Raw genomic sequence first — 10,451 nt, 5'->3', positions numbered from 1 at the left:
GGAAAGTGAGTAGAAAGGGAGACCACGGAGAGGCCAGGATCTTGGCAATTTTAACCAGTTTGAAGAACAGATGTCGTGGGAGCAACTGGGTAAAATAAATAAAGAAATAAAAATTGCAAAGGATGAGAGGGTGTGGTGATGTTACAAGGTCCAGGGTGTGCCGTGGCAGTGGGCACTTAGGTGGAACAGAAGTAAGGTCACGGGAGTCACGAAGGCCCAAGAACCGCCAGGCTGCTCCCACAATGTTGCTAGTGCCTGCATCACCCACTCCTCCGCCCCGCTCCCCTCCTGGCCGAAGCCTGGGGGGCCAGGACCACTGCAACCCCTACCAGCTAAGTGCAAAGATGAAATAGAATTAGAAACCATGGTTTGGCTTGAAGACCAGAACATCAGACACCAGCAGATAAGACTGAAGACAGAAAGACTTTATGAAACATTCACAGCAGTGACTCGATAAGTTCTTCGAAAGATATCTCACAGACAGAAACTGTTTTTTCCAGATTCAAGATCTCCAGGTAACAATTGACTGGCTTCTTGGTTCAGCCATGAGACTTGATTATGCAGATAATGCTGAAAACTATAAGGACTTGGGACCTGATAATGCAAAACATGTAGAAAGAAAGAAAGTGAAGTCGCTCAGTCACATTTGACTCTTTGCGACCCCGTGGACTGTAGCCTACCAGGCTCCTCCGTCCATGGGATTCTCCAGGCAAGAAGACTGGAGTGGATTGCCATTTCCTTCTCCAGGGGATCTTCCCAACCGAGGGATCAAACCTGGGTCTCCCACATTGCAGGCAGACACTTTACCCTCTGAGCCACCAGGGAAGCCCAAACATGTAGACAGTACAACTAAAACTGCCGAGCCCTGCATCAGTTTGGATGTAAATAATCCTGCTTGGAAGGCTGGGGTATAGGCTTTGCTACCCTTCTTCAGATTCCGTGTCATGGTGACTACGATAATGATTAAGGTTCAGGTGATGGTTAAGGCAATTCTCACTGTGGTCCAGGAGCTCCTGACACAGAATATAGTTGCTGGGGCAAGCCAAACAAAAGGAGGCTTGCCTGATGCCTCAGACGAGCATATTCTTGGTTTTGACACAGGAAATGCAGTTCTCTGTGAAGTTGCTCAAGTTCTGCTGCAAATAGAAGAGCTCGGAGAGCTGCAGACAAAAATGAAGGCAGCCGGAGTGGCTGTTCAGGCAATTCTTGCTGATCCAAAGACAGACCACGAAGCCAGAGGATTGTGGGGAATACCAGGTTCAACTGACCACATATTTGGAAAGAATCATTCTTAACAGACTTATCTGATGGATATGAGAGGAACTTAGAACATTCTAGAAGAAGTCAGTCTTATCCTAAATTTGTTGGGCTGTGGAGAAGGCAATGGTACCCCACTCCAGTACTCTTGCCTGGAAACTCCCATGGACGGAGGAGCCTGGTAGGCTGCAGTCCATGGGGTCGCTAAGTGTCGGACATGACTGAGTGACTTCACTTTCACTTTTCACTTTCATGCATTGGAGAAGGAAATGGCAACCCACTCCAGTATTCTTGCCTGGAGAATCCCAGGGACGGGGGAGCCTGGTGGGCTGCCGTCTATGGGGTCGCACAGAGTCGGACACGACTGAAGCGACTTAGCAGCAGCAGCAGAAGACAGCATCATCCAGGTACACTGACCGGTGAGAGTTCTATTTAGCCCCCACAACTCTGTCAGCGGTTGAACCCAGCAGAGGGAGTGGACATGATTCAGGTTTCCAGGAATGTGTCAGCGATGGCCTGTACCGATTTGCTTCTAACAGAATCAGCCAGCACTACAGGGTAAGCCTGCAAGTTCCTGGACAAAATTGGTATACTCAGCTCTGTAACTCCAGAACCTAACAGATGCCCACCGTGCATACCAGAAAGAAGCTCTCTAAACCCTTGTTGATTGAGGGCAGCAGGAGAAGGGAAAAACAGAGGATGAGATGGTTGGATGGCATCACCGACTCAATGGACATGAGTTTGGGTGAACTCTGGGAGTTGGTGATGGACAGGGAGGCCTGGCATGCTGCAGTTCATGGGGTCGCAAATAATCGGACATGACTGAGCGACTGAACTGAACTGAAACTCTTGTTAATTGAATGATTACTGGTTTATACTATTTGTGATGGAATTTAGCATGGCCATCTAGTAACAGGAAGTATTATCAAGACATTTAAGTTCAAGATTACATTTGAGTAAAGATTGAATTAGTGACTCCCCCACCAAATCCTTGAAACAGAACAAAATGGAGGCTATTTTTTTGTGTGCAGTAAAAAACACCTAACAGAAGATTTTCTATCTTAACCATCTTTAAATGTACAGTTTAGTCATGTTTAAGTATATTTACATTGCTGTGAAACAGATTTCCAGAACTTTTCCAGCTTGAAAATATAAAACCCTATACTCACTTAAAAACGCTCTCAACTTTTGCCCTGCTCACCAGCCCCTGGTCCCCCATGAATCTACTTCACATATGTGAAATCATACAGTATTTATCTTTTTGTGATTGGTTTATTTCATTTAGCATAACATCCTCAACTTTCACCCATATTGCAGCGTGTGACAAGATTTCTTTTTAAAGCTAAATAATATTCCATTGTATGTACATACTGTATTTTCTTTATCCTTTATTTCTTCCTTCTATATCTTACTCATCTGTTGACAGATATTTGGAGTGCTTTACCTCTTGGCAATTGTGAATAATGCTGCTATATATATGGTTGTATGCATGTATCTCTTTGAGACTCTGCTTTCATTTATCTCGGATATACACACTCAGTTCTATTTTTAATTTTTTTAGGATCTTCCGTACTGTTTTCCATAGTGGTTGCAACATTGCACAATCTTGACAACAGTGCACAAGTGTTCCTATTTCACCATATCCTCACCAAACCATCTTATTTTCTGGGTTTTTAGCAGCCTTTCTAATGAACGTGAGGTGATATGTCATTGTGGTTTTGATTTGCATTTCTCTGCAACAATTATAGGATTCCCTGTATTCATTTTGATGATCGTATTTCCAAGCCTTCTATTCCCAAAATCTAACCGATTAATTAATAATCCCATAATTTCTCTTCAACAATGACTAATCCAACTTACATCAAAACAAATAATAAATATCCATAATTATAAAGGACAAACCTGGTGATTAGTGATGTTGAGCATCTTTTCATGTGCTTGCTGGCCACTTGAATGTCACCTTCAGTGAAATGTTTAGTGAAGTCTTTTGCCTATTTATTATCAGAGTATTTAGGGGCTTTTGTTTTAAGAATTCTTTATTTATTCTAGATATTAATCCTTTATCAGACATATGATTTTTAAATAATTTCTCCTACTCCATAGGTTGCTTTATCTTTCTGTTCACTGTGTTCTTTGATGCACAAAATTTTTAGGTTTGAGGTGATCAAAATATAGACAAAATTTTAACCACAATGAAGTAGCTAAGAGATTGTGAACCTAATATATCTAATGTTGGCAAGAAAATTTTGCTTATATGGTTAGGAAGTTATTCAAGGTAAATTGAAATTTTCACTAAGATCTGTTTTTATTTGGAGTGTTGGCTTTGCAATAGACCCTGCAGTTACTCTAAACTATATTCCTCAAAGGACTCTGGGCAACCCTAGACCTGCTTAACACAATAACACAATAAAGCTGATATTATAAGACATGGTTCAATAAGACAAAAAAAGCAAACAAAGAAAGAAAAACAAAAAGTAAAACATGGTATAGAAATTATCACTAAGGAGATGTTTTGAGCTGTGTAGTGTCCTAGAAACCAAGTAAATGAAGTATGCTAGGTGCTACATGTTGTTGTTCAGTCGCCCAGTCGTGTCCGACTCTGTGACCCCATGGACCGCAGCGCGCCAGGCTTCCCTGTCCATCACCATCTCCCGGAGCTTGCTCAAACTCATATCCATTGAGTTGGTGATGCCATCCAACCATCTTGTCCTCTGTCCTCCCCTTCTCTTCCTGCCTTCAGTCTTTCCCAGAATCAGGGCCTTTTCTAATGAATCAGTTCTTCATATCAGGTAGCCCAAGTATTGGAGTTTCAGCTTCAGCTTCAGTCTTTCCAAGGAATATTCAGGACTGATTTCCTTTAGAATGGACTGGTTTGCTCTCCTTGCAGTGCAAGGGACTCTCAAGAGTCTTCTCCAACACCACAGTTCAAAAACATCAATTTGTTGCCTCTCAGCCTTCTTTATGGCCCAACTCTCACATCCATTTCATGATTGCTGGAAAAAACAAACCTTTGACTAGAGGGACTTTGTTGGCAAAGTAATGTCTCTGCTTTTTAATATGCTGTCTAGGTTGGTCATAGCTTTTCTTGCAGTGAGCAAGTGTCTTTTAATTTCATGGCTGCAGTCACCATCTGAAGTGATTTTGGAGCCCAAGAAAATAAAATCTGCTTCCACTTTTTCCCTTTCCATTTGCCATGAAGTGAAGGAACCATATGCCATGATCTTAGTTTTCTGAATGTTGAGCTTTAAGCCAACTTTTTCACTCTCCTCTTCCACCTTCAAGAGGCTCTTTAGTTCCTCTTTGCTATCTGCCATAAGGGTGATACCATCTGCATATCTGAGGTTATTGATATTTCCCCTGGCAATCTTGATTCCAGCTTGTTCTTCATTCAGCCTGGCATTTCACATGATATACTCTGCATAGAAGTTAAATAAACAGGGTGACAATACAGGGTGTCATTACAGCCTTTACATACTGCTTTCCCAATTTTGAACCAGTCTGTTGTTTCATGTCCTATTTCTAACTGTTGCTTCCTGACCAGCATAAAGTTTCTCTGCATACAGGTTTCTCCATTATAGGAGGCAGGTAAGGTGGTCTGGTATTGACATCTCTTTAAGAATTTTCCAGTTTGCTGTGATCCACACAGTCAAAGGTCTTAGCATAGTCAATGAAGCAGAAGTAGATGTTTTTCTGGAATTCTCTTACTTTTTCTATGATCCGATGAATGTTGGCAATATGATCTCTGGTTCCTCTGCCTTTTCTAAATCCAGCTTGAACATCTGGAAGTTCTTGGTTCAGGATCTAATTAAAGGAAAGAAAACCAGTTTTAAGCATTTCAAACAGAAGTAATTAATAAAGGAAATGGCTACAAGAGTATTAGAAGAGATGAAGGGGCAAAAGAGGAAAGGGGTGATCTCTCAAAGATTACTAACTTCAGGAAACCATCACCACTCTGGGCTAGAGGAGCAAAAGTGTTACCTAAAGCCCAGGGACACAGTATCCCTAAGGCGCCTGTTGGCTGTTGGAGCCCAGTTGTCTGAGCAGGAGTCCGGGAGCCTGTGCTTTTGGGTGGTTGATTTCTTATCCGCAGCCACCACCCGGATTCACTGCTGCCATTGTCACTAGAGCCAAGGTGGTCACCACCACCAACACTGTCTTCTCAGCTGCTCTGCTGCCGCTGACGCCACGAGAAACCAGAAAGGTAGTCAATTCTCTCTTCCTTTCATCTTGCAGTGCCTTACGTTGACAAAACCTAAACAGAAACCAGCTAGCTCGGGAATCTGGAAAATATAATTTCTCTCTCACTGATATATAGCAGAGCATAAGGGCTGAAAGCAATAAACAAATGACCAGCACAGGCTACCCTCTTGGTCACGGAGCATCCCTTCCCATTCTTCTACCTCGATTTAGGTAAAAGACTCAAAGGCTGAATAGAAGTTACTTACCAATGCTGCCTACATCTAAGAAACCTTTCACGTGTGCTGTGTGCTCAGTCGTGTCTGACTTTTTGTGACCCCATGGGCTATAGCCCGGCAGGCCCCTCTGCCCATGGGATTCCCAGGCAAGAATAGTGGAGTGGGTTGTCATGCCCTCCGTCAGGGGATCTTCCTGAAACAGTGATCAAAACTGCATCTCCTGTGTCTCCTGCAATGCAGGCAGAATCTTTACCCACCAAGTCAGCCTTTCATAGGTCTCCATTATCTTCAATGTAAAGTTAAAGCCCCATAGTTTGAAGGTTAAGAACCTACCAAGCTAGACCAAGCTTCCTTTCACTTCTCACTATCCCAGTTAGATTGATCTATATTTCATTTCCCAAACACATCTTGTATGTTTCTACCTCTAGGCCTTTGAGCTTGTCATTTCTCCCACCCAGAATGCATTCCCCATCTCATCTTTTCTACCTCCTGTGCTTCAAGCCTACCCAATGTTCTCACCGTGGATCAGGTTCAATTCCTGCTCACAGTCCCCTCCCCAAGGCACCAGCCCTCAGGACTTTTTCCACCCTCTGAATTCCTCACGTCTATCCCACTGATAGTGACCAATTAGCCTTCCTGGCACCCCTATAGCAACTAGTGGCATATTGCTTCCAACCTATCCATTTACCGACTGATTTCTGGCAGTGGAGGATAGAGAAAATGAATTGGCAGTGCATAGCCAGCTATTAATTTGAAGCCCAGGCATTTACTGCCTGCCTGATATCAGCTTTCCTGCAGCCTCCCGTAGGCCCCACTAGGCTCTACCTGTTTGATTCTGAATTGTAATTTGCAGCAGTTTGTCAGCTCTCCATAGCAAACTTCAAGGGAGTTCAGCTGGCCTTCAGAGATACTGTTCTCAGATTACTACCAAGCTAGCAACCTGGTTGAGGGTATTACTAAACCACACAGCTTGCCAGCTAGTATCAAGTCAAAGCAGAAGCAAACAAAATGTTTTTGAGGGTGTTGCTCAACAGGAATTGTGAGAAAACTTGCAAAGACTCAGAACTGAACAAATTTCTGCATAGCCATCCTGAGTCTGCTACTGACAAAGATTAAAAGAAGCAAAGGTGCTATAAACCCTCCTTCTCTATGGAAGTTTATGATTAGCTCCTACCAACAACAAAAAAAATTCTTCATCAACAGGAAGGGCAAGTAGCAAAGAACCAAAGACATGATTCTTGTCCCAGTTCTGCCTGGGATGAGCTATGTCTCTTTCTCTCTCTGGATTTCAGTTTCCTCATCTGAAAAACGAGGAATTTGAACTGACAGATGAGAACACAGATAGATAGACAGAGTATTGATAGATAATCCCCAAGGGCCCTTGCAATCATAAAATCTGAAGACATCTTTAATTGCTTTCTGGTCTCCTTTTACAAAATGCCCAATTAATTCATTGAATTAATAGGTTATTAATTACCTATTATACTGAAAGCTACCACACGTGATGGTTCAGTTTGTACACTGAACAAATCCAGAGGCCACCATCTACATTATAGTCTATGTAAACTATACCCCTGTGTTGTGTAATATACAACTTGAACATCTAAACACAGCAGCCTTGACTATGCTCTTCAATTTTGTAAATATTTAAGTTTTCACCTTTTATTTTCCATTTTTTTTCAAATGTATGGTGTACTTTTTTTCTTTTTTGACTGCACTATGCAGCATGTGGGATCTTAGTTCCCCAACCAGGTATCAAACCCATGTCCCCTGCCGTGGAAGCACAGTCTTAACCACCGGACCACCAGGGAAGTCCCTCACCTTTTATTTTTTTAATACCCATTGTTTCTTGACCTTGGGTCCCTCCCAGCAGAAATAAAACTACATTAATATCTGGTACTGATCTAAGTATTCTTTTTTTTCCTTTTTTAATATCTATCTATTTATTTAGTTGTGTTGGGTCTTAGTTTCAGCATGTGAGAGCTAGTTCCCTGACCACAGATCAAACCCAGACTCCCTGCATTGGGAGCACAGAGCCCCAAGCACCTGGACCACTAGAAAAGTCCCAGTATTCTCTTATTGATTAACTTTTAATCATGGATAAGAAATGAAACTATTAACATTAATATACCATTTATTGATCACCTATGTGCAAGACTCTTTACATTATTACTACATCTAATCTTTATGAAATCTCATCAGGGATAAAAGTTTCATTCTTATCTTTGGATGAGAAAGTTGAGGTTCAGGGGAACTAACTGAACTACCCCAAGGGTTCCTAACCAGAGCTAGAAAGTGGCCGAGATAAGGATTCAAAGCCACCTGTGACTCAAAAGTTCACTCCATCTTCCATGACACTTACTCTTGGGTTGGCCAAAAAGTTCATTTGAGTTTTTCTATAAAATGTTATATAAGCTCCATAATCTCCCAACAAGCCTGATGCTCTGGTGATATCAGTGAATAAGAACAAGTAATTAGGACATTCAATTAACCAGAAACAGCAGTAATATTGCATAATCACCCTAGAAAGAAGTCAACATTCCCATTTCCATGCTGATGTTGTCACTAACTAGAAATGGGCTTATCTCTCGATGGGCCTGTGTTCTCATCTGTCAGATGGGGGTAATGTCTTGGGACCTTTTTAGGATAATTAAGTACTAACAATTCCTATGACAATGAGCACTTAATTATTTGCATTCTCTGAGTTTTTGTTAGTCTTTTTGGCCCCAACTAAACTCTTGGCACCACTCTTGTGATCACTTCAGACACCAAAGAGAGTTCTTTGTGGTTCTTGTTTCTTTAAGCCTCCCACAGGGCATTCCTATACTTCTTCTCCCTCATCCTCAAGATCCCAGGTCTGAGAGCTTATTCCATGTAGATCTGTAGGCTTTGAGACACTTGCTTATTATCAGCAGCCCTGCCCTTCCCTCTCATGTCCCCAGCTCTTTCTGGATTTCCCAGTGAACCATCCATTGCATCCCTAAAGTGGGCTGGTGTCAGAGATGTGGTCAAGCCAGGGGTGAAGTGGAAGGATGGATGCTATCTGGCTCCTACATAGACCCTGTCTCTTCAGCTCAGTTTAGAGGATGTCCTAATGAGCAGCCATAGAAGTTTTAGATCCAGACCAGGTTTTCCTTCTCAATATGAATAATCATTCATTATGACTATGATTATGAGGGTAGGAGAAAATGGAGCTCTAAATTAAAACATGGGAATTATTTCCCATACACAGCTAATGTTTTCTTCTCCATACCACTTGGATACAAGACGTAATGTTTTCTTTATTTGTCTGTGTGTGTGCTTAGTCACTCAGTCATGTCTGACTCTTTGTGATCCCATGGACTATAGCCTGCCAGGCTCCTCTGTCCCTGGGGGTTCTTCAGGCAAGACTATTGGAGTGGGTTGCATGCCCTCCTCCGGGGGATCTTTCCAGCCTAGGGAGTGAACACAGGTCTCCCTCGTTGCAGGTGAATTCTTCATCTGGCTCTGAATTCTTATCTATGCGGATGAAAAAAAATATAACCTTCATTATATGTAGAGGCCCACCTCCTTCCGCTTTGCCCAGAATTGTATTTGCATATTGGGGTGCTTAGGTAATCCCAAAAATTGGGGGGGAAAGTACTCTGATTCTCAGTCTGTTGAGGTTGACACTAAAAGGCTCATTACCCAAAATTATGTGGCCCATTGAAAGATAACAGTTCAGGGCCTTCCCTGGTGGTCCAGTGGCTAAGACTCCACACTCCCAATGCAGGGGGCCCTGGTTTGATCCCTGATCAGGATATTAGATCCCACACGCTGCAACTAAGAGTTCACGAGCCACAACTAAAGATCCTGCACGCTGCAGGTAAGACCTGGCACAGTCCAATAAGTAAATAAATAAAAACAAAAATAAATATTTAAAAAGACATGACAGTTCATAGCCCAGCCCTGGGCTATGAGCCCTAGTGACCTCACTCACTCCCAAGACTCCCATGATGCTGAGATTTAAACCCCAGGTTCCATGCCTCACTTCCAACAGAGGAGCCACTCCTTCAGAACACTGCATTGTGGCTGGGCACTGGTCCGGGCCACTCTCGTGACGGCCACTGCCATCAGGCAGAGCTCTCTGTGGTCCCTGCTCCTGCGTGGTTCCAGCCTGCTGTCTAACCCTGGAAAAGGGGCGTGTGATGGGTGAAGCTTAGGTCACAGGTCCTCACCTTCGCGGCAAGGGAGACTGGGAAAGCAAGTATCCATACTGTGAGACAGGCTCTGCCTCTAACCAAGACATGGAAAACAGGGGATTCCCCAAACAGGGCATGCGCAGGAACAAAAGACAGTGTCTGCCCTGCTTTAACCTGTGGGTCTTGGTGAAATCCCTTGAATTCTCTTTTTTTTTCTTTCCGTCACATTGTGCGGCATGTGGGATCTTAATTTCCTGCTCAGGGATGGAACCTGTGCCCGCTGTGGTGGAAGTGTGGAGTTTGACACCACTAGACCACCAGGGAAGTTCCTCCCCAGCCCCACCTTGTCTCCTTTTAGCTTTCTCAACTGCAAAAAGAGATAATGATCCTGACTTCACAGAGTGAAAGACCAGGAAGCAAAGGCAGACCTGGGTAGCCCAGCCTCCCTGCCTCAGTGGTGTGGCAGGATGGGGCAAAGGAGGACAAAATCCCAGGAAAGAAGGGAGGAGATGTAAAGCACAGGCCTGGAGGTGATTATGGTCTGATCATCAAGGCCAGGACTTGAGCTGAAATGCCCTCTAAAAGCGGGAATCATCCAGAAGTCATTCCTCTCCAACAG

The 10,451-nt window shown here is 43.3% G+C and overlaps 1 pseudogene; it reads left to right on the top strand.

The window, feature by feature from the left end:
* Nucleotides 1–364: 364 nt before the first annotated feature.
* LOC133061041 (RNA transcription, translation and transport factor protein-like) lies at nt 365–9,818 on the top strand (annotated as a pseudogene).
* The last annotated feature ends 633 nt before the right edge of the window (nt 9,819–10,451 follow it).

Source organism: Dama dama, chromosome 8 (assembly GCF_033118175.1).
Source record: "Dama dama isolate Ldn47 chromosome 8, ASM3311817v1, whole genome shotgun sequence".
Classification (NCBI taxonomy): Eukaryota; Metazoa; Chordata; class Mammalia; order Artiodactyla; family Cervidae; genus Dama; species Dama dama.
This window is presented reverse-complemented; position numbering and strand designations above follow the sequence as displayed.